The sequence below is a fragment of the Petaurus breviceps genome, unplaced genomic scaffold, assembly GCF_028583685.1.
Source record: "Petaurus breviceps papuanus isolate PSGF00001 unplaced genomic scaffold, PetGlider_PUasm1.0 90804, whole genome shotgun sequence".
In the NCBI taxonomy this organism is placed as follows: domain Eukaryota; kingdom Metazoa; phylum Chordata; class Mammalia; order Diprotodontia; family Petauridae; genus Petaurus; species Petaurus breviceps.
In genome coordinates, this window is record NW_027187348.1 from 1,039,191 (window position 1) to 1,064,342 (window position 25,152).

The 25,152-nt window shown below is 43.2% G+C and overlaps 1 long non-coding RNA gene across 1 annotated transcript in view; it reads left to right on the top strand.

Annotated features, from left to right (window-relative positions):
* The first annotated feature begins 17,717 nt into the window (after positions 1 to 17,717).
* The window catches only part of LOC138147670 (uncharacterized), a 46,989-nt gene continuing 39,554 nt past the window's right edge, over positions 17,718 to 25,152 (top strand). Inside the window, exons 1-2 of the long non-coding RNA XR_011164865.1 lie at positions 17,718 to 17,960; positions 21,605 to 21,729. This is a non-coding gene — a long non-coding RNA (uncharacterized lncRNA). The remainder of the gene's footprint in view (positions 17,961 to 21,604; positions 21,730 to 25,152) is intronic.

Consider the following 25,152-nt stretch of genomic DNA (forward strand, 5'->3'; position numbering starts at 1 on the left):
CTATGAAGTAAATGGTGCAAGTTTTCATTATTGCCATTATATACAAGAGGAAATGGAAGTTCAGCGAGTTCCCTGCCCTTGTGGAGCTTACATTCTACCTGTCAGCGGGCAAGGGAAGTATTTGCAGAGATAAGTATAATGCAAGAATTGGAAGGAACAAGAAACACTTTTTGGTTATGGCAGTGGCTCCCAATATATTTGAACCTGAGTTCCACTTTTGAGAATCAAACATTTTTGTGGATTCCCTTCTCCATCCTTCACCCTCATCCCTGTCGTTTGGCAGTGTCCTTCAACTCCATAATCCCCTAGGAATGTGTGCCCTTCCCCCAATCCTTCAAGTGAGGAGAAAATGTCATCGGAGATAAGCCTTGAAGGAAATAGAGGATTGTGTGAGGGGGAGATGAGGGAAGACTGAAGAACATTGTGGGCACAGGCAATGGCTTGTAGAAATGACACAAGCCCAGGGGACTACTTGTCAAGTCTGAGAATAGCTAATATTCCAATTTGGCTAGAATGTAGAGTGCGTGAAGTAGAGGGATGTGAAATAGAACTGAGAAGGTAGGCAGAGGTCAGAGTGTGGAGGGTCTTAATTAAATGCCAGTATTTTATCCTATACTTAACTGCATAGCAAGTCACAAGAGATTTTCAAGCTGGGGACTGACCTAGTCAGACCTGTGCTTTTGGAACATTATTTGGACAGACATTTGGAGGACAGATTGAAGAGATTACAGACCAGAGGCAGGGACCATGTAACAAAGCTATTACAACTGTTCTAGGCCAAATGTTATTCATTTGCTTCTTTGTTGGTGGATATGTGGTTATCTAATTTGACAGGAGGGCATTAAAGTACATTGGAAGGAACAGTGAGTGAGCCAGCCTGGGTTCTAGGCAAGAGAGGACAAGGGCTGAACCAGGGCGGGGGCTGTGTCAGTGGAGGGTTGGGGACAGAAGTGAGACGTTAATGTGTCTCATTGACAGGACTTGGCAACTGATTAGATGTCGAGGGTAATACTGGAAAAGCCCCAACTGGTTGAAGTTGGTCCAGGGGGAAGAAGCAAAGAAGAATGTGCTGAACTGTCATTCCCTTCTTCTCTGACCTGTGGCATCCAGATGTGAGGTAGGAACAGTTTTCCCTTCCTCCCACTCAGAGGCCTCTCAGTTATTACATATATTATTATTAGATGGAGTTATTGCATATTATGTAGAGGCCTCCCATTATTGGGACGCATTGGGGCAAGTTCTTTGAGCCATCTGTATAAGGGATGTCGGGAAGCACACATTTAATCCCTAATCCTTGATCCAGTTGTTCAACTCACAAGGGACAATATTTCAAGCAGATGGATGTTCTTCTAAGACCTAACAGCATGAGACTGACATGCACATGTGCCTGAGTAATAACAGCTGACCGTAACATGGTTCTCTCAAGCTCACAAAGCATCTTCTCTAGAACCACCCAGGGAGGTGGCATGTAGCAAATATGTCTATCCCTACTTTACAGATAAGGAGACTGAAGACTAGAGAGAGTTAGTGACTTACTGAAGTCACTTAGCCTAAAAAGTGGCAGAGCAAGGAATGAAGTTCAAGGCTTTTGACTCAGTCCAACTACAACTGCTACTGTCTAAAGGAAGCCAAGACCCAAATGAGATGAAGGTATTTCATTAAGGTCCAAGATGGGTTTTCTGAATCCTTTGCTCAGTTGGCTATTAGAACACCACCAATGGACAAATGCCCAGAAAAAACACAGGACTTATTATTTTTATTCATTTGCTTCTTTGTGGGTGGATATGTGGATATTTAATTTGACAGGAAGGCATTAAAGTATATTGGAAGAAACAGTGAGTGCATTAGTAGTGAGCCAACCTGGGTTCTAGGCTTGACTCATAGGAGCTACAATAGACCTTATAGGTCACCAAGTACAACTCTTTTATTCTACAGAAGAGGAAACTGAGGCAGAGAGAGTTAGGGGTTCAAGGTTTATAAAATCCTTCCAATGCTATGGGCAAGTCATTTAATTTTTCTAAGCTTTAGCTACATTTTTAAAGTGGTTATACCTGCTCTATTATCATTATGAAAAGCAAATAAGATGAATATCAGAACTTTTTGACAAGTTCCACAAGTGTGAATGTTGAACAAATACTACCCATAACATCAGTTCAGCAAGAGTATGGACTAAGAGGGAGCATCTCAATATCTGAGTCCTTGCTTAAAGAAGGGTCCTCAGGAAGCCCCATCCTCTTTCCCTTCCGACCAGATTTCAGTACTGCTGATCACCCTGACATTTCTGAGGTTTTAAGAGACACCAGGCCATCTGGGGGTGTTTTTACAGGATTAACTTTCTGCTTTCTGGACACCTCTACTCCAAGTCTCTAAAGATGATTCTAGTTCTTCTTTGGAAGCCAGTCAAAGGAAGACAGGCTTCATTAATTCAAGGACTTGCCTCCCTAGATGACTTCTCTAGTTGAGAAGGATGCGTAAGTTCCTGGGGCCCTAGAAGACTTTGAAGGTTTTTTTTTCCCTTCCCATTTAATAATGTCGACTACCTCACAGGGCGGTGATTGGCTGCCCCATCCTCTCCTAACTTCAGCACAGAAGCCGCTCCCTCCAGGATGCAGCAGTAAGTGACTTGATCTTGAAGCTGGCACGGCCTCTGAGCGGTTGGAGGCTGCAGCTGCCTCGGCCGTGCACATGCCCCCCTCGTGGGATCTTTCCAGTCATTTAGCTTCTCCACTGACATGCAGCCAAAATTAACGGTGTCTCCTGTGGGTCCTCAAAGCACTCCACCCACCCAAACTCTCTGCTCACCGTCATTCATCAGACAACCAGCATGAGCACGAAACTTGGCTCGTTTTCCCTTGTAGCTGTTCTCCCTTCACGATGAGAATAACACCTCAGATTGCAGGACCCACTCCCAGGAAGCTGGCTGGATTTGGGGAGAACCAGTCTTCCCACTCCATGCCCATCCGAAGTAGTGTAAGTGCAAAGAGTCTGGAATTCGGAGTTTAGAATCTTGGCTCCTCTGCTTAGTCACTGTAGGACCAGGCAGTGATTTCTTTCTGAACCTCAATATCTTTTTTTTTAAAACTTTATTTATTTTAACATTTAACAGCATTTTATTTTTTCTAACTACATGTAAAGATAGTTTTCAACACTGATTTTTGTAAGATTTTGAGTTCCATTTTTTTCTCTCCCTCCTTCCCCTCTCCCCTCTCCAAGACAGCAAGCAATCCGACATAGGTTACACATGTTCAATCATATTAATGATATTTCTACATTAGTCATGTTGTGAAAGAAGAATCAGAACAAAAGGGGAAAACCACGAGAAAGAAAAAAAGTGAAAATAATATGCTTCAATCTTCATTCAGACTCCATAGTCTTTTGTGGAATATGGATAGCATTTTCCATCACAAATCCTTTGGAATTGTGTTGGATCATCATATTGCTGAGAATCAGAGCTAAATCCATCATCGCACAATGTTGCTGTTACTCTGTACAATGTTCTCCTTGTTCTGCTCACTTCACTCAGCATCAGTTCATGTAAGTCTTTACAGGTTTTTCTGAAATCCACCTACTCGTCATTTCTTATGGAACAATAGTATTCCATTACATTCATACACCACAACTTGTTCAGCCATTCCCCAATTGATGGGCATCCACTCGATTTCTATTTCTTTGCCATGACAAAAAGAGCTGCTTATAAATATTTTTGTACACGTGGGTCCTTTTCCCTTTTTTATGATTTCTTTGGGATACAGACCTAGAAGTGTTATTGCTGGGTCAAAGGGTGTGCACAGTTTTATAGCCTGAGCTTCAATATTTTTATCTATATAATACGGATCATCTGATTTTTGATCTATCCACCTCATGAGACTGTTGTGTGGAAAGCACCATGAAAAATCTGAAAAAAAAAAGCCCCACTATATAAATGTAAATCAATATTGTTTAACCTAGAGAAGAAACCAGGGTTTGAAGGAGAGAACATGGTTCTTTGAAACTGGACAGTATAGAAGTTATCACGCTTTAGATGCCTTGGTATGGCTAAAGGAAAATCCTCAGGCCCTAAGAGTGTAGGCTGATTTTCAGTGACCCACAGACTCGCTATTACATACACACACACACCCCTAAAAACACTTTTGGAGGCATAAAGCAACATATGAATTTATGGTATATTGGTTTAAGTATAGCATTGAAGTCATGGATCTTTGGTATAATCACTAATTTGCTTTTATAACCTTGTTCAGGACACTTCCCTCTCTGGGTTTCAATTTCTTCATCTTTAAAATGAACAGCTTGAACTAACTTGGTATACTCAGAAGAGTATTTGAACTCAGGTTCAAATCCCAACTCTCACACTTATTGTTTGAATAACCTTGGGCAAATAACCAAGGGGCTTACTCCGGGACTCTGTTTACTAATCAATAAAATGAAGGGATTAGATTAGATGACCTCCAAGTTATCCTGTTTCGATCTATGATTTGTAATCCTATGACTAGATTACCCCCAAAGACTTCTTCTAGCCCTAAAATCCTCTGATTCTATGATCCTGGGTACCAAGAGTATAGGGCAGAATGAACAGAGTTCTGGGAGACCAGGCATTGCACAAACCCAGGGATTTGGAAAGATTAGTTGAATTGAATTGAACTGATGCAAGGTAATGAAGAAATCAAAGCTGGCTTTGAGACCAGTGAAGCAAAACTTCCTGAAAGCAATGACTGTGGAGTTTCAAACAGAAGAATCTAACTTGCTGAAGAGGAAGGAATAAAGTTTGTAAGGAGAGCATAACCTGTAAAAACAAAAGTCTGGAGGTAGAAGCGATTGTTTTCATTTATTCATCCCAGAAGACCTATTCCAAAAGAAACATTTATTAAATACTTACTGTATGCAAAGGACTGTGCTGGGTTTATACAAAGACAAAAAAAAATAATTAAAAATATTTCCTGCCCCGAAGGGACTTCCATCCTACTGAGTCTTATGGGAATAGAGAAAACAACATGTGCACAGATATGTAAATAGCAGATAATTTGAGAGGAAAAGAACAGGGATACTGGGCGAGATTCAGATGAGTCTCACCACAAGAGGAGGCGGCTAAGTGGAATCTTGAGGAAAAGCAAGAATTCTAGGAGGTCGAGGTAAAGAGATCGATTCATTCCAGGGAGGAGGGCAGGCCATGCTGTCATGCCTAGAGATGCCGCGTGCGCGCCAAGGCCGAAGTACACAAAGAACAATGAAATGGGGCAACTTCAGATGAACGGGTAGAAACCCTGTTGGAGACAAATGTCAGACTCACGGCTTTGAATTTTATTCAGGAGGCAACAGGGAGCCATTGAAGGTTTTTGAGCAAGGACTGTTATGGTCTTGCATTCAGGTTCTAACTTGAAGTTAGAAAATCCCTCTTAATTCCTGTTAGTCCCTGATACAGACTGATGTCTGTATCTCCAAAAACCATCTGGGGGACTTAATCTGAAGCCTGTATCTCAGAAACATTAACTTGGCCACGTATTGGAGATGGGAGATATTAGAGGCAAGGAGACCGATGAGGAAGCTATTGCCATAGTCCAGGTGAGAGAGGTCGAGAGCCTATGGGAGTGGAGAGAAGGGAATGGATGAGAAAGGTGTTAGTGATGGAGCAGAATTGCTGAGACTTGATGACTGATTGGATAAGGGGAATGGGGAGAGGAAAGGGTCAAGAGTGAGTCTGGGTGACTGGCAGGATGACCTCAATAGACAGACAGAGGGAAGTATGAAGGCAGGGGACTTTAGGGAGGAAAGTATTGAGTTCCATTTTGGACATGTTGAGTTTGAGGAGTTCCCATTGAGGTAAAATTCAACAGGTTGCTGGTAATGTAAGCATGGAACTCAGGAAAGAAAATGGATTGAAGGGAAAAGAAAGGAGCATTTATTAAGCACTTACTACATGTCAGGCACTGTGAGCTTTACAAATATTATCTCATTTAATCCTCACAATAGCCCTGGGGAGTAGATGTTATTATTATCCACATTTTACAGATGAGGAAACTGAGGCAAATAGCATTAAGTGGCTTTTCCAGGGTCACACAGCCAGTAAGTGTCTAGGGCTTCATTTGAACTCCGATCTTCCTGTCCCAAGGTCTGGTGCCCTATAGGGATGATAACTGAATCCACAAGTCTACCTGATTACCAAGAGAGACAGAATGTGTGGAAAGAGAAGAAGATCCAAGACAGAGCATTGAGGGATACCCACACTGAATGAGAATGATGACAGTTCAGTAAAGGAGGTTGAGAAGGAATGGTTACACAGGTAGAAGAATAAGAAGAAAGGTATGTCATAGAAAGTATATCATAGGACAGCTAGGTGGCACCGTGGATAGAGCACTGAGCCAGGAGTCAGGAAGACCTGAGTTCAAATTCAGCCTTAGGCATTTACTAAGTGTGTGACCCTGGACAAGTCACTTACCCCTGTTTGCCTCAATTTCCTCTTCTGTAAAATGAGCTGGAGAAGGAAATGATAAACCATTCCAGTATCTCTGCCAAGAAAACCCCAAATGGGGTCATGGAAAGTCAGACATGACAGAGATGACTAAACAACAACAGGAAAGTTATGGAAGACAAGGGGGCAGTCGATATCATCAAAAATTGCTAAAGTGAGATGATAAGAACTGACCAAAAGGTCATTGGTTTAGATATTAAGAGCTAGTTGACAATCTTACTCAGATTCTTAGGGTGGGAAGCCAGATTGCAAGGGATGGAGAAACAAGAGCGAGGAGGAAATGGAGGCTATAACTCAGTGTCTATAACTCATTCCAAGACTTTGCTAGAATAGATGAAGCTTGAGACAATAACAGGATCGAGTGAAGGTTTTCATAAGTGACACATGACTCTGGGATACTTCGCTGACCTCAACTCTCATTCCCCAGAAGATTGTCTACTACTTCCATGTGCTCTGTCCTGGAGGTCTGGACTCCTCCTTCTATGGCTCCTGACCCCCAACTAGTGCGCATCCTGTTAGCAATTAGCCAGTAGACACAACTAGTTCACAGCAAGGGCATTTACCAATATGGCACAGGAGCAGCAGAAACTCCAACTATTTCCTCCACATACCTAGGACTTACTCTCCACAGTGTATTTGGGAATAGTGGACGCGAACCTGAAGTACAATGGTAGTGAGGTCCCTGTGGCCCCAAACTCCTCTAAGTCAGCCCTTGAAGTCCTTTCTCTCTTCGCTCTTCATGGAGTACTCTCTACAATTCAGCTCTCAGTTTCCAGGGTTCCACTTCTTGAAACTGTTTCTGGCCTTGGGTGACTTGCCTCTCCAAACCCATGTCTATCTGAAATACGTGTCTTTGCTCCCTCAACTGCACCTCCACTTTCTCAGACTGACTTTAAGTGCTAGAAAAGGTATCTCCTTTTGGGCAAGTATCTCTGCCTAGTAGACTTCATAGTCTGTAGGGGTTCAGGGGAGGGAAGAGGAGAAAAATCCCCTCCCCAAGGTGGAAATCAGCATTCTTCCCCACTCATCCAAATTGCCAACTGTCTCTATTTAAAGCCCTGCCATGGTATGGACATTTTGACTCATTCAAGAGGTGTTCATTCTTCATAAAAGGGTGTTAACACCTTGTTAAGACATTCGCACCTCATCATCTTTGATTACACCCTGTTACTGGGACCAAATCTCTTTCCCTCCCTCCACCTTCCCTCCCTCTTATAAGGACTGAGGAGACCAGAGCATGCTTGTAGATAACAGGGGAGATAGCAGATCAACCTGAAGATTAGAGGGGCCAAGGTGGGGAAGATAAAAAAGGAGAATTCCTGGAGAAGAGGGAAGGGGGTGAGATCAAAGGCACCCATACAGGGAATGGCCTTTACAAGGAGAAAAGCCTCCTATTCAATGGAGTCTGAAACAGAGAAGAGAATTGTGACTAAGTGGAGGAAATCTGAGGTGTGGAATAGTGTAGAAGAAGGTGCTCAGGGTGCATTGACTTGATTTTCTCAGTAAAGTGGGAGGTAAAGTCCTTTGCTTAGAGGGAGAGGGTGATATAAGAGGTTTGAGAAGAAAAAAGAAAGCTTGGAATATCTGCTGGAGGGAGTATGATGAGGAGCCTATGAGAGAAGAATAAAAGGATTGTTCTGCAGCAGTAAAGTCCCATTGTCATTAGATACCATCAGTTTGTAGTGGATTCAGCTGATATACTTCTGGGACTTGCTCTAGCTGCTTTCAGCAGTACAGGAGCAGGAGCAGAGAAGGTGGGTGGTGAGGGCAGCCTGGAGCTGGCACCTAGAAAGGTACAAATGGTAATTAGACAAGAAGGTAAAGAGTTCAATGGCAGATGATAGTCTGTAGTTGAATCAGTCAATCCAATCATGGGATTGGAACTGTTCAAGGAAGAAAACTGGACCAGAACTAGGGTGATGGCTTCGGAGGCCTGAGAGGAATAAAGGAACTCATGGTTTTGAGAAAGAGGAAGGGTATATTTAGGAGAGATGAGAAAGGGGGAGAGATGAAAACACAGGAAATTATAGACAATATAGGGGAACTCCAGATTTTGAGATCATAGACATAGCCCAGTTAAGGGAGATGTTTTGTGAATTCTAGGGCATGACCATACCTTTGGGTAGCTTAGGTGGAATGAAGAGTTCAATGAACTGGGAAGCCAGGTTGTCCAAGAGGACATCAATGTGTATATTAAAGACCTCGAGTGTGAGAGCAGTGGGAAGGTAGGAAGGTCTGGGTTTGAGGCCACAGGACCTCACTGCCATTGTACTTCAGGTTTGGATCCACTCTTCCCAAATACACTGTGGAGAGTAAGTTCCAGGTATGTGGAGGAAATAGTTGGAGCATCTGTTGGTTGTTCTTGTGACAGATTGGTAAATACCCTTACTATGAACTAGTTGTGTCTACTGGCTGATTGCTAAGAGAATGTGCACCAGTTGTGGGTCATGAGCTATAGAAGGAAGATTCCAGACCTCCGGGAAGCAGGAAGGAAGATTGTGATGGATAATGGAGCAGGTATGGCTGAGGTAGCAGGAAAAAAGGACTTCTGTTTCAGTAGGCAATTACTTTAAATCACAGGGATGATAGAAGTAGGAGATGGGAGCTTGTTGGCCATAGTTTGGGGAAATGCCAGTTAACCTGGTATCCTACTCTCCAGGGTCCTATGGATTGGGATGAGGGCTGTGGCTTCATCTTCCACTACTAAACACTCTAAACCAGTGCTTCTTAAACCATGGGTTGAAACACCATATGGGGTTGCAAAAAAAAATTGGCAGTAGTAAAAGGTTTCTGAACACACAAGACCAAAAATTAATTAAAAATCAAATGCATAATGAATCTAAGGTGTTTCTGGCAGCTCTTGCCCCTGTTGTATCACACAACTTCACTGCAGCCTTGGTTCTGAACACAAAGCATGTGCACTTTGCACCTGCAAAGTCCTCAGGCCACACATCGCCAGCAAATGCTGTGCTGCCAAACTGTGAATGGAAAAAGTTTAAGAAGCTTTGCAGTCTAAACAATGGGGAGCTATAGGTGTAAGTATTGGGTAGGCACAGAAGGGAGCTGAACCCAGTCAGCTGGGATAGTAAGCACGAAGTCTATACTGAACTACCCTGGGCCATACTGAACTCACCCTCAGCACTAGTCACATAGCCTTACGCTAAGAAGGCTGGTCAGGAAGCACTCCTAGAAGAATTCCCACATGCAGAACAAACATCAGTCTCCCAGTCTCTGAGTCCCTCTTATGTGCTAAAGTCAGGCAGAAAAAATAATGATTATGACAATGCTGATAACAATAATAATATTTCACGCAAAGTGAAGAAAACAGAACCAGGAAAACAACATACACATTGACTTCAACGATGTAGAAAGAAAAAACAGTAACAAAAGTCAAAACTGAACAGTGTGTAATCAACATTTCTAAGTTTGGAACCAGACAGACTAGGACTCAATGGTGGTTTGAACTAAGAGACAAAAAGAAAGGCCGACGCTGTCTCAAGTCCTCTTACCTCAGCTCATCTCCCCTAACTATATTCCTTTCTGCCTTCCCTACCCCACCTACTCCAAACCATATTCTATGATTGGAATCACAGAATTTTTCACTTTATGACTTGCCTCTTCTCACCTATGCTTCAGTCATTTGTTTAGTCAGTCAGTCAGCAAACATCTATTAAGCTCATACTATGTGCCTAACATTGTACTGGGAAGTGAGAGGGCTATAAAATTTAGATGACATGAGTTCCTGTCCTCATGGAGCTTATAATCTTGCAAAAGGAGGCGATCTAAATACAGATAACTATAATACTTAGCATTTCATAATAAGTGCCCTCAAAAAGTACATAACAAAGTTCTATGTGTATTTTCACATAGACGGCCATTACCAATGGGAAAATAAGGGGCAAGCTTCATGAAATTGGGGGAACATGTGGTACAGTAGGAAAAGGGTTCTTCGTTCAGAAGACCTCAGCTCAAATATGGGTTCTGCTACTGACTGCCTATATGATCTTGGATAGGTCATTATATTTCTCTAGATCGTCATCTCCTCATTAGAATAAATGGGTTGGATTAATAATGATAATGAGAATAATAGCTAACATTTATATAGAGTCTATAATATGCCAGGCATTTTGCTAAGCATTTTGCAAATATTATCTCATTTATTTATCACAACAACCCTGGGAAGTAAGTGCTATTATCATCCCCATTTTACAGTTAAAGAAACAGAGAGGCAGATAGAGGTTAAGTGTCTGATGGTGGATCTGGACTCAGGTCTTCCTGACTTTGGGATCAGCCCTACCCCCACTGCATCACCTAGGTCCCTGGATAAGCCCCTTTCCAGCTCTAAATCCTATAAATCTAGAAAATGGCAGTTGAGATGAATCCTTAAGCACTGAGTGGGAATTCAAAGCATAAAGAATGAGTAAAATGGCATTCTAGGCACAGGGGAAAGCTTAATAAAAAACATGGAAGGAAGAAACCAATTGGCTAACCAGTAGATGCAACAGGCTGGAATGATGTCAAGATTTTAGAGAGCTTTGAATGCTAGATAAAGACACTTAAACTTTATTCATTAGGCAACAGGAAACAACTGCTTATTTTTGAAGATGAGTGACATGACTAGATCAAGCATAAGAAGGTTTAATCTAGCAGTATAATGGAGGATAGATGGGAAAAGAGAGAATGAAGATGGGAAGACCTGTTAAGAGGCAATGAAAATAACCCAAATGGGTGGTAATGATGTCCTGTAATACAGTTGGTGTTCAGTAATTTTTCAGTCATGTCTAATACTTCATGACTTCATTTGGGGTTTTCTTGGCAAAGATGCCATAGTGGTTTGCCATTTCCTTCTCCAGTTCATTTACAGATGAGGAAACTGAGGCAAACAGGATTAAGTAATTTACTCAGGCTCACACAACTAGAAAGTGTCTGAGGCCAGATTTGAACTCACAAAGATGAGTCTTCCTGAATCCAGGCCCAGCATTCTCTCCATTTGACACCTGTAATAGAGTGGTAGTAGTGAAAATAAAAAGGAAGGGACAGAGGGATCCACAGGACTTTGGAATTCTAATATACAAATATTTCTGTATTTGTATCCCCAGTATTTAATGCTGTGTCTGGCACAGAATAGGCACTGCCTGACTCAGATCCTCCTGTCTCCCAGACTGTCAAGGCCAGGCAAATAGTTTTTCTTTAAATCACTGCTTGTTTGACCTAACAAACTAATAACAGTTACAACAGAAAACTGACTCTGAAGCTAAAGGATCTGGGTTCAAATCTCACCGCTAATGCTTATTACCTTGGGTGACCTTGGGCAAAGTGCTTAACCTGCTGGGGCCTCAGTTCCCTCATTTATTAAATGAGTAAGTTGAGTGAGAAGAGCTCTAAGGTCCCTTCTGACTCTAAATCCATATGATCCTATGATCCTAGGACCCTAGGAACAAGCAGCCCAGAGTCCAGGTGCAAATCCTTGTATTATCAGACAACACACCCTCCTTATTTCTCTATATTCTTACTATCTGTTGTTCCCTTGACAATCAAGTGGTAAAAATACAACTTCTTACCACTCATCAGTTAGATGAAGGAGATGAGATCATATCTGTAAAGATTTTAATCATACCATCTGAGAATGCAGGGCTCCTTGGGTAGGACTGTTTTTGTCTTTTATTGTACATGCTTTAGCACTTAGCACAGGGCCTGTTGCATAGTAAGTGTTTAATACAGACTTGTTGAACTGGCCATCAAAGAGCCCTGAGATAATGTTGTATAATTGAGACAAAACTGGTTTTGAAGCCAGCAAGACCTGGGTTCAAGTCATGTCTCTGACATAAACTAGCTGTGAGACCTTGGGAAAACCACCTAACCACTTACTCCGCCAGGCAAATTTCTGGTATTACTTATTGCTGAAAAGGTGAGAACCCATATTGGTAGAAGAAGTTCTTCAATGGGAGTTCCCAGTACCAATGAAATCATAGGTCTAGCTCCAATTCCTAACCTATCAAACAGCTTCTCTTTGTAGGCAGAAGGCTCTCAAAACATCTCAAGGGCAGCAGATTCCACCATCTTGCTCAGTCAACAACTCAAGACTTTGTCATCCCAATTTACCATTTAGAAGTTCTTTCTGGCATCAGACTAAGGTACCTCCAATTGCACTTAGTGAGTGGGAGTTGGTCAGGATACCCCTAACCAATTGATTTCTTAACATAGCCCTCTCCCCATCCCATACCAATTGATGAAATGAAAAATGGGACAGATGACAGAGACAACAAGGTATCAGTGTGTTAGACAAAGTTCAAGGACATGCCTATACTCTTTTAACCCTTTCACTTGAAATAATTCTTGATGACAGAATTTGAATAACAGTTAGCTATTTACTCATGAAGAAAGCAGATAAGTGATACGGCAGATAGAGCACTGGACTTGGAATCAAGAAGACTCATGTTCATGAGCTCAAATCTGGCTCCAGACATTTACTAATTGTATGACCCTGGGCAAGTCACTTAATCCTGCTTGCCTCAGTTTCCTCATATGTTCAATGAGTTGAGAAGGAAATGGCAAACCACCCCAGTTTATTTGTCCAGAAAACCACAAATAGGCTCATGAAGAGTTTGTCACAACAGAACAAGTGAAGGACAGGCCATACCCCTGGTGTACCTTGGGGGGGGGGGAGGACACACTTCTTAGACAGAAATATGTAGTTGAGGTAAGAAAGTTCTGAGAAGAAAGTAAGCTATTAATTCAAGAGAGAAATATCCTGGCAGTCAGGAACCAAACTGCTGAGATCCAGTTGAATGACTTGCCCAGAAAAGACTGCGCTCCCAAGGCAGAGTAGTATGAGGGCATCATGAGAAGAGAAAGGACATCAGGGACCAGTAGGGCCAGAAGCCTCAGGCTATGTGTTCCCTATATGTGTGCCTCACCAGCAGTATACTCCATATATGTGCCAACTCTTCTCCCTGACATGTATTGCAGGTTTAGGGAGGGAATTGTGGTTACTGTTTGTACTATGCTGTTAGTAAAATACCTTTGTTTTGGGCTAATTGTGTCTCCTGGCTGACTTTTAAAGAAAAAAAACACATGTGGGGGCTCATGAGATCTAGTTTTATGACTGTGGACCTTGAACCCCTAGTTGGTTACTGATATTCTCTGGGGAATAACTCATCAGTGTAAGTGAGGGTTGGGGAAATAGCCTCCAGGAGTTTCTTCAGTGCTTTAAGGCATAGAATGTCAGTATTAATTTGCACTAATTGACAGATGTCTTTCCTGTTAGGAGGTCAGGGCACTATGAACCTAGTAGAGATGTAACGTAGCAGAAAGAGCCAGAGACAACAGACCTGAATTTGAATTCTCATTAATATAGCTATCTGTGTGACTTGGCAAGTCAGTCTCTGTTATGTCCTATAATAAAGAGATTATTGTATCTATTCTACATATTATCTATGAAATCTTATGGTTTAGACATGGGATTTTGTTATTGCAGTGAGTCCCCTGGTGTGGAAAATCCTTCCACCAGAGTTAGTTAGCAACTGTAACTTAAGAGTTATATACAATTGCTTGAGGGCAAAGACATTCAGTCACTTGCTTGTGGTTCTAAAACTAACATGTGTAAGACATAGCACTTGAATACAGGTCTACCTGACTCCAAGGTCAGCCCCCCTATCCATTATGGCAGGCTGCTTCACAAGATTACATGGATAAAATGAGGTAAGAGGTGAGACAGGCTCTCTGCAGATACAAAAATGATATGATTATCCTGAAAATGGAGAGTCCCATCATTGGAAAATTTTAAGCCAAAGGATTCCAAAGCCGTTTTCCCTTCCCCTCATTTAGAAGTAGCTTGTGGCCCTCTTTCAATTCTCTCCCCCCTCTCCTTCCCCTCTGCTGCAAGGGGTGGGGAATGCAGCAAAGCCCAGCTGTTGCTGCAAGAGTCATTTATTTTAATAAAAGTTAAATCTCCCACGTTATATTTCCATCTACAAACCATCAATATTTCAGGGCTGTTGCACAGCCCAGGGTGGTGGAGATGGCCCCCTCAGTGTCATTGCTGCATCTTCTAGTTAAAAGTTCACCACAGAAAATTTGATGCCTAATAAATTGGAGCCTTTCCTGCTTTAAATCATTTTTAAACCATGATTGCCGAAGAAAATATAATTATTACAAACTGGTCATTTGTAACTGAGAAATCTCATTAAAATGATTCCATACTGGAAAGGCAGGTGGGAGGAGGGGTGAAGTGTGAGGTGGTGGTGGTGGTGGTGGTAATGGTGAGGTGGGAGTCAGAGGACAGAGAGCCTTAAGGAAGGCTTCTTAAGGACTTGGGGCAAGCTCTTAATTACAGATTGATTATTTCTGGTGATTGAGCACAGAATATAATCATCTCATCATTTCCAGGCCAGAGTGGGGATGGGGGGAGATTGGAGAGGTGAGGAATAAGAGGGTTCTGGGGACCTTTCCTTCTACCTGCTCGTCTATCTGTAAAATTGCTGATGAGGAGAGCAAAAAGAGAAGGGGAAGTCAGCTTCACGAATGAAAACACACCTTATAGGGGCAGCTAGGTGCACAGTGAATAGAGCACCAGCCCTTACTAACTGTGTGACCTTTGGCAAGTCACTTAACCCCAATTGCTCTGCCCTCCCCCCTCCAAGACAGAAAAAAGAGAAGAAAAGAAAACATCTTATTATTTACTCGTATGTTTTCTAGGAATCATTCTCATTTGCCTAAGGGCAGTGAGGTGGTGCCTTGGAAAGAGTGCTGAACCTGGAGTCCATAGGACTTCTCTTTCTAAATTCAAATCCAGCCTCAGACATTTCCTAGTTGTGTGACCCTGGGCAAGTCACTTAAGCCGTTTGCCTCAATTTCCTTATCTATAAAGTGAGATGGAGAAGGAAATAACAAACTACTTAAGTATATTAGCCAAGAAAATCCCCAAACATGAAGTTTGGGGTTATGAGGAGTAGGACATGACTGAACTAAAAAAAACAAAAAACACATTTTTTTTTAAAAGACTGCTTCTCATTTGCCTAGCAACTGTGAACTCACTGGTGGCCAGGCATTTTGCCATCAGTCATAGAATTACCAGAATCACAAAACCATAGAGTTGTAAAGGTTATATAGCACAGTGGTTTTGGAGTCAAGGGATCTGAGTTTGAATCCTGCCTGGCTCTACTCCTTTGGAACTACCTGTGTGAACTTGTACATTTCACTTTACTTTTCTAGACCTGACTTTCCTCACCTGTCAAACCAAATTCTAGGTGATTTTATAAAGTCCTTTCCAGCTCTAAATTCCTGAAACAGTAAGGATCATGATGCCCAATCCCTTCATTTTACAGGTGAGGTAACTGAAGCCTAATGTCACACAGCTAGCTGGTAGAAGAGCTGGGGCTAGATTCAGGGATTCTAATTCCCAATCCAGTGCTCTTACACCATCCTGCCTGCACACGGCATGAATGTATACTGCTGCTTCATTCTTCCTTGCTGTTCCACAAACAATTCCACCTCTCAGCTCCAGAAATTTTCTTTGGCTATCCCCCATGCCTGGAATGTTCTCCCTCCTCTGCAGCTATTGAGTTTCCTGTCTTCCCAACTAAAGTCATATCTTCTTTAGGAAGCCTCCTAATTCCTCTTCATTCCAGTGCCTTCCCTCTCTCAATTATTTATCATATGTATAGCTTGTTTTTACATACTTATTTGCTATTTTCCCCCTTTAGATTTGTTTTTTTTTGGGGGGGAGGGGATTCACTAGAGGTTAAGTGACTTGCCCAGGGTCACACAGCTAGATCTCAACTCGGGTCCTCCTGATTCCAGTTCTCTATGGACTATGCCACCTAGCTGCCCTTCCCCATTAGATTTTAAACTCCTGGAAAGCAGGGAGACACTTTTACCTCTTTTTGTAACTTCAATACTTAGCACAATGACTAATACATATAAGATAATTAATAAATGTTTATTGACTGATCTACTGACTGAGGAAACAGACTGGAACTATAGGAGGAAGGACTGAGGTTAGATGCCACGAAGAATATTCCATATGGGAAACATTGACAACAGCCTCTTTAAAGAGGTTGTGGACCTATCCTTTTTGTAGAACGTTATGAACAATCTTAATGTCCATTTATGGCTCTGGGGTTATTCCTACTGAAGGAGAAGGGAGACAGAGGAGGCAAATTCCCTGTACAAATAACCACTTGGCAGTAGTCCAAAGTGAGAGGAGTACTTCATATACATTTTGTGGCTAGGAATTTTTATTTTTGCTCACTTCTCCCCTCTGGGCTTGTTCTCTCACATTCTCTCCTGAAATCACTTGTGATGGACACAGGTCCTAACACTTCTCTAGCTCTGAGAATAGCACAGGAAAAGTCTCCAGTTAATGAGCAGAAAGGCAGTCTCCATGCTCTGGTGAGCAAGATTAGCCAGCCCTGCCTAGAGTCCCTAGGCACATGGTGCCCCATGGAAAAGAGGCAATGAATGCCCACAGGGTATCTCTATTCTTGGGCATGGGACACCCGGGTGACCGGCACTTGGGGGTGTTTCCATACTGCAGTACTCTTTTGCATTCTCTTGCCCTCTCTCTAATATCCTATTTAGATCAGAAAGAACTTTAGAAATCCCCTGCTTACAAAGCCTCTGTGCTGAAAAGAAAAGACTCCGGAGGTATTTTAGTCTCAGTCCACCGAAGAACAGGAATTCCTCTCTAAGGGAATGCAGGACTAGGAGTGAAGACTCCTACATTCTAGACCTTAGGCAAAAAAACCCAACTTCACTGAATCTCCATTTTCAGATTTGTAAAACAGGAGTAATAAGAATCTGTGTTTCTATCAGCCTTACTTGAGGTTCTTGGAAAGACAAAATTACATAATAGATGTGACTGATATAACCATCTAAAGCCCAGCTGCTCAGATTTAAGACCAGGATGCCAGAAACCTTTGAAGGGAATGGGTTTTCACCACAGTCCACAGCCTACCATGAAAGAGACAAGGGAAAATGGTCTTTCAATGTTAGGAAGTCCTTTCCCCAAATTATTGCATATACTACTCATTTTGGAAAAGAACCTTCCTAGTAAGATATTTAATCATTCTCTTCTCTAGTCATCTTAGTGAAGGGTTTGTCTTTCCCTTAGCAAGTTAAGGTAAGTAGAGCATTATTGGTCCTATTTTATGAATGGGGAAAGTGAGAATTAAAAACAGAAGCTATCTGCTCATTTCTCTCAGCTAGCTAGCAACCGGGTAGGGATTGGAACCCAGATTTCACTACACCCCTCTAGGAGTAAGGGAGGCTTACTCCTAGGCTCTCAGGGCCCCGCGGTCCAAACAAGGTCCTCCGGGCCCAACTTCTCTGACAAGGCTCATCATTAAATCTCTATATGCCACTGGCAGACGAGCTGCGAGCCTGCACTCAGCTTGTCTGTCGTGGGAGGAAGAGGCAGGGGCGGGAGTCAGAGGTGGGTGCTGTGGGTGGGCACGGAAGAAGGGAAGTCCAGGGGAGCGTCAGCGCAGCAGCAAAGGTAGGGGAGCAGGTGGGCGTGGGTTCTCGGGGGCCCCAGGGGTTAAGTTTGAGCGCGGCTGTTACACAAAAATAGTTTGACAGCAGCCGTAGCAGCAGCAGCAGCAGCAGCAGCAACAACAGTCAGCGTCCCCTGCCGCCGCAGTAACAGCAAAGACAAAGTCGCCTGCTCAGCCCGGGGTGGGATGCAGCAACCGGAGGGTTGTCACGGAAACCTTGGCTCCAGGCACCCCCACCCAGCCATCTTCTGCTCGCCATGGAGACAGCGCGGTGGAGGGAGGCGGCGAGTGGCCGGGAGCAGGTGGCCCCCCCAACGCGGACCCTGGGGAAGCAACAGCCGCCGCCGCGGGAGACAAGCCGGGTTGGGGGGTGGGCGGGGAGGTGTGGGCCCCAAGATCAATTCTCCAGTCCTGAAAACGTGTTCAAATGTCAATTCTTTCTCTCCGCTTCCCCACCCCCTTTTCCATTTTTTTTTTTCTATTAAAACAACGAAATCCCCCACCCCCTTTTCCTGGCTTGCTTTTCAGGTTAGCACAACGCTGATCTTTTAAGAATGAAATTTGGCAGTGACAGAGAGCCTAATATGACCTCATCCTGTCTGGTGTTTTCGGGAAAGGCAGCCAGAAAGAACGGGGGGGGGGGGATTTCGTTGTTAAATTAAAAAAAAAAAAAAGGAAAGGGGGGCGGGGAATAGAAGTGGAATTTGGTAAGGGGGGGAAGCGGGGATGAGGGTCAAATTAAGCCCTCTCTGCCTGCTATCTTGTAGTTGCCAAGTCAGATTGGCTGCTGAGTCTCTCTCTGATGGGGGTATGTAGGAAAGCGAAAACCCACCTGGCCCCTGCCTTTAGTTCAGTTTCCAAGGAGGGGAAAGGACGGTCTCTTCACCCTTCCTTCGTCTGACCCCCTAGAGGGCCCTCTCATCAAGGTCTGTTACGGAAATAATTAGTATTAGGCCAAGTACAAAAGCTTCCAAATCACTGCCTTCCCTAGCACACCCCGACCCTCCCCTCCCCCCCTCGCCCCTCTCCCCGCCTTTGTTCAGATTCCCTTCCAGGCCCTCTGGGTCGGAAAAGCACAGATTTGGAAAAGACCAGCAGAGGTGAGCCAATCCAGCCCCCTGCCTTCAAGTAGAAGTATATTCTTGGCATCCAAAAAGGTGGGTGGGGTGGGTGGGAGGAGGTTGCTTCAGTCAGACTTCTAAAGCTATTCCAGGAAGGAGATAAAACTCTGGTCCTTCTTCATGTCTTCTGATACCTACTAATTAGCTATGCGGTCTGGACCTCAGTTTTCCTCATCTGTAAAATGAGGTTGGACAAGGAGATTTCGTAGGTCCCTCTCAGCTCAAATGTTCTATGACTTTCAAATTCTTAGGATCTATAGGTCTCTCAATTGTCAGCGGAAATTTAAGCCTTTTTCTTCAAGTTTGTCTTGGTTAAGACAGCAGCTGACTCCTTAAGGAGACCCAAGGAGGCTTAAGAACAAAGGGTCATGAAATCTTACAGTCATTGAATCACATGGTTGGAAGGGGCCTCATTGGTCACCTAGGACAACCTCTACCTGAACATATCACATTGCAACCTCTTTGATAAATGATCATTCAAATTCCACTTCAGAAAGACCTCCAGCAGCAGGCAAATCATTACCTTTTAAAGTCTTTAAAAAAAGTACCCTTTAAAAGAAAATACCCTTTCTACTTCTGAGCCTGTCCCAAAGACCCTTTACCAGCATCATGATATTAGACAGCACACTCCAGCTCTCTGGGCCTTAATTTCCTCTTCCTTAAAATGGAAGGAAGGGAAGATGCCTGGCTGCTGGAGGACTACATTTGGTTTTGATTCAAATTCACTGTCTTCAATGGATTCCTCTAAACACCTAAATGTCAATCATCATCTTTCCCTGACACTCTCAACCCCAGCACACCTTACCCTTTCTGTAGTCTTTTCCCCATCTTATTTGGGGTATCCATTCCTCCTCTTTGCCCTCCATCTGAGGTCTCAGTGTTGCTCCTGAACACAGACCCCTCCTACCTCCCCAATCTGTCTGTCTTTCCAACTTGTCCCTGGCTTGTTTGATGTTCAAGCCGTAGGCTGTGACAATCATATCTGATCATTAATAATGCAATAATGGAATAGTGACTGGAGAGACACTTGGATAATCAGCCAGCACAGGCTCATTAGTGGCACAGAACAATCACGGCGATGTAATAACAGATCCCAGGAAATTTCAATTAAACCTGGAACTTTGTTAGGGTTTCATTTTATTTTGAGCACGGCAGAGGACGGCATAATTGCAATCAACTAAAGCCAATGCAAATCTCTTCCAAAAGAGACCCCCTTCCCCTGGGTATGGAAGGGAATTAAGTCTCACTCTTCTGTCTAGCCTGCCCTTCTCCATTCCAAGCCATTTAATGAACTCCTCCCCTGCCCTAGAGAATCTCCAGACTGATTGAATCTCTGGCTCTTGGAGCATCGGGATCATTTCATCTTCTGTCCCTAATCTTAGGGACCCAAAATAGAATGGGCTGCCTTGGGAAGCAGTCAGTTTTCCATCACCATAAATTTGTAAGCAGATGACCATTTGTAGAGGAAGCTGTAGAAGGAATCCATGCTTCAGGTGGGCATTGAATTAACAATACTAGAAATAATAGTTGGCATTTACATAGTGCTTTACAAAGTACTTTACATTGTCTCATGCTAGCCTCCTCTACAGGTAGGCACTGGGGTATTATTACTCCCCGTTCTACAGATAACAAGACTACAGCCAGAGACTGCATGACTTGCCCATGGTCACACAGCTTATGTATACATTGAACCCAGGTGTCTTTTGATACCAAAGTCTAGCACTCCCTTTGTTGAATTATACTGCCTAAAATAGGTTTGAGTTGTAGAATCATGAAATCATATAGAATATGGATGACTGCTAAGGTTCCTTCCAACTCTATGATTCTAAAATCAGGAGGGTAGACAGCTTGTCTTCTATGTTGGGAAATATGGAAGAGGCTGGTTTGCAGAAGACCATAAAGAATAACTAATTCTTAGTAGAGGAGCATGGAAGATAACTGGTTCCTGGTAGAGGATCATGGGAAATCACTGGTTTGCAACAGAGGATAATGGGAAATTTGTTGGTTACCAGCAGAGGACCATATAGACAATTGGTTACCATGGGAAATCATTGACTCTTACCAGAGGACAATGGAAATAACTGCTCCCTAGGTAAGGAACATGGAACATGCTGTTATATCTAGTATTGTTAATTCAATGCCTATTTATTGTTTCTCACCATAGGACCACGACAGATAATTGTTCCTCACTAATGGAAGATTAGTGGTTCCCAGCAGACCTTGGAAAAAGAGTAGTCCCTAGTAGAGGGGGATAACTGTTCCTCTGCTCTCTGGCCCTGAGAGAAGAAGCAAACACAACCTAAGCCTTCACCAACCACGGCCTCACTAGATGGGACAATCCACAGTGACCCAGGGTTTTCCCACTGATGAGAACTAGCTTACTCTTTACCTTAATGTTGTTGTTGTTTGTACCTTGTTTTTCAAGAGGACCATGACACTAGGAAGATGGTGCCATGACTTTCAAATGAATTGGATTTAAGTGAGGGAGGGCTGTGTAAAGTCACCAATCTCACTCTCTCCTCCAGAGTCATTTAGGTCCAATGGCCAGATACAGATCAGGATGACTGGAAATGGACCCCTCTTTTATAGGAAAGCAAAGAAGAAAAGCCATCCCTGCAATGAAGGAGCTCTGGGAAAAATTGTGAAGCAGGTAAAGCTTGTCTTGGATGTCACTCATCTCTCCTTTCCATATTCCCTCCATCCCTTTTAATGTCACCCATCCCCAGTGCCTAGGGCCCCTATGTTGCTCCATGGTTACTCATAGCAACTCACTGTGACTACCTACTCAGTTCTTCCAGCCCACCTTGGATAGGTTCCTGAGGTCTAGAGTAGGTCCTCCCTTTTTTCCTCCTCCCTCCTACTGAAATCTACTTGCTGATGTCCTATTCTGTCTAAGCCAGCTGTCACATCGGAAAGCCATCTGATCAACTAATCCCTGGCTGATAGCACTCAACAATTACTTACTGAGTGTAATTTAACAGAGGATTGTGGGAGCTGGCAATACCTAAGTACAATATTTCAAAAAATCTGTGTTTTCATTCATGTGACATTCTCTCCACAGGTGCCAACTGCAATCCATGTATCCCTTAGTCCATGGTCTTCTAGAGCTGCTATAGCCACTACACCTACCCCCATCCCCCAAGTTTATAATTTAATGGCATGCCCTCTGGTTATGATCTTCTCTGAAGTTAGCAAAACTGGTTTCCAGACAATAGATACATAATGCATCTCTGGGCTCACATTCAAATGTTTCCCATCTGGGGAGGGTCTTCCAGGACTTACCTTCCATGATCAGAACTTCTAAAACTCAAGGCCATGTTTATGCCTTACTGAGGCACCAGAATTCTAGGCCTAACAGGAGACACAAGGAGGAGAAATTAAGGAACCTTTCTGGAGTTCTTCAAATGATATGATCCAGGTCCTTTCCTATTCTAGGCTTCTACAATTCTATGATAACCAGGAGAGAATATTACTTGATTTTTCTCTAGAGAATTATGGGTGATTACTAGTCAGTCAATCAACCAATATTTAAGCACCTATGTGCTAGGTACGGTACTAAGTGCTAAGGATGCAAAGACAGGCAAAATACAGTCCCTGCCCTCCAGATGTTCAAAGTCTAATGGGGGAAAAGTACCTGCACTATGCACAGACAAGATATCTACACAGGGTAAACGAGAGATAATCAGCAGAGAGAATAGAAGTAAGGGGGATTGGGAGAGGCTTCCTGTAGAAGGTAGTGCTTGATCTGGGATAGCAGAAAATCACTGGATCTTAGAGGACCACAGAAGATTACTGGTCCACAGCTGAATACCTTGGTCCTTTGCTCTCTAGTCAGGAGGGACAAGCACACCCCAAAACAGAGCGACCGATGAGAACCACTCAAGGCCAGTAAGCAACATCTAGCCTATTCACACAGGAAGAACAACAAAACAATTCTAGCGAGTACTTGACGTGGCAGCCAACTGTCAACAGCCTTGTAGTCTGAGAACCAAGGGGATGAATTCTAATCCTAGAGTGCTGAGTCATTGCCCCGGGAGCAAAGGGCGCGGGGAGGGTAAGACTGGCAGAGAGGCAGGTTTAAGCTCTTTGTAAACCCAAACTAGATAACAAATAGAGCTGCTCCAAAATGAAAGGAGCTGCCTCACGGGAATAATGAGGTCCCCCTAACAGGAGGTCTTTACTAAATAGAGCTTTAAATTTTGCAAAATACTCTATATACGTGATCTCATCTGATCTTGACAATGAAGTTATGAGATAGATACGACAAATATTGTGTCCATTTTACAGATGGGGTAAACTGAGTCTCAGAAAGATCAAGTGGTTTGCCTATGGTCAGACAGCTGTGGGGTCAGGAGTTGAACAGAGTGCTGTCCTGACTTCAAGGCTGGAACTCACTCCATTATACCATATCGAGTCTTTTTAGTAAAGGCTGATGGACCACCTACCAGAGATGCTACAGAGAGATTTCTTGGTCAGGTATTGGTTGGACTAGATGACCTCTGTGCTTTCTTCTACCTCTGAGATTCCACTTTTTTTTTTAGTCTTAATTTCCTTATCTGTGAAATGGGCATCTATATAAAAGAAGGTATAAAAATGTGGCAAAAGGGGCGGCCAGGTAGCACAGCGAGTAAGAGCACCGGCTGCAGTGTTGGGATAACCTGAGGATCGAATCCCAGGCTCAGACACTTAGCACCTACCCAGAAACACCTGGCCATGTAACCTTGAGCAAGTTACTTAACCCCAATTGCTTAAAAAAAAAATGTGGCAAAAACATTGGACCAACAGAACTAAACTGAATTTCTATGGAGAGAGGTTTTATTTTTTTTTAACCTTCTCCCATTTCCCTACTGTCTTCAGAGGGATGTGAGCACAACAAACCTAGCTAAACTTAGAGAGAGAAGGTAGATTGCTATGTGGTACAATAAAAATATGGTATCCACTGGGACAGCCCTCCTTCCCAGAAACATCCCCTTCGTTCACTTACCAGTGTCAAAAATTCCATCATTAGTATTTTATTACTTTACCTTAAGTTACTGCCTTCTCCTGGCACTATTAAAATGCAAATACTTCTGGGAGGGGAAAAAAAACCACACAAAGCTGTTTTCAGCCAATAACATCAAAGTCTGAATTAATTTGTTATGGACTTTTCCCCAAGGGACTAGTAATAGTTCTCATTCATACAACTAAAGCACCTTCACCCCAGCCACTGTCCGGTGGGCTGTGGCCAGTATTACAAGCCTCATTTTGCATTCAAGGGTATTGAAATAGAAAGAGGTTAAGGGACTTGTCCTGTGTCACCCCACTGGTCTAGCAATAGAGTTAAACTCAAGTCCAGATCTTCTGAACTCCAAGAGCAGAGCTGGTCCCCCTGCTTTTTAGGGGTGGAAGTGATCTCAGGATCAGCTCATTAAACTCCCTCATTCTACAGATGAGGTTCAGAGAAGTCCTAACTTGCCCAAGGTCACCGAGTGGCAAAACAGGTCTTCAGGCTCCAAGTTCATCATTCTTTCCACTCTACTACCCCATGCCAAGGACATCAGGGGTTCTTGGAAGTGAGGTAAGGGTAAGAAGAATCAAGGGAGACATCAAAACAGGAGACATGGTACCAAAAATGGGGGATTTCACATTTTATTTTATTTTTTGAGATAATCCTGGTTAAATAACTTACCCAGGGTCACACAGCTAGTATCTGAGATCCTCCTGACTCCAGGAGCAGCACTTTATCCACTGCACCCCCTAGCTGCCCCAGGATTCCCCATGTTAGACATAGGTAGAATATTAAAACCAGGAGGGATGCTACAGTTCATCCAGTCTAATTCCATTTACTTTAAAGGATGAGGAAATTGAGGCCCAGAGAAAGGGAAGTGATTTGCCCACAAACCAGAAAGAGAATTCCAGGCTCCTTGATCATTTCTGCTTTCTTCCCTTCATATACCTCATTTACCACTAAAACTGGCCTACCAGCTGTTCCCCATACAGAGTAATCCTTCTGATGCCTCCATGGCCTTTTTTACAAGCGTGGACTTCCTCCCCTCCTCTGTCTTTTTTTAGGATTTCCTACATCCCTCAAAGA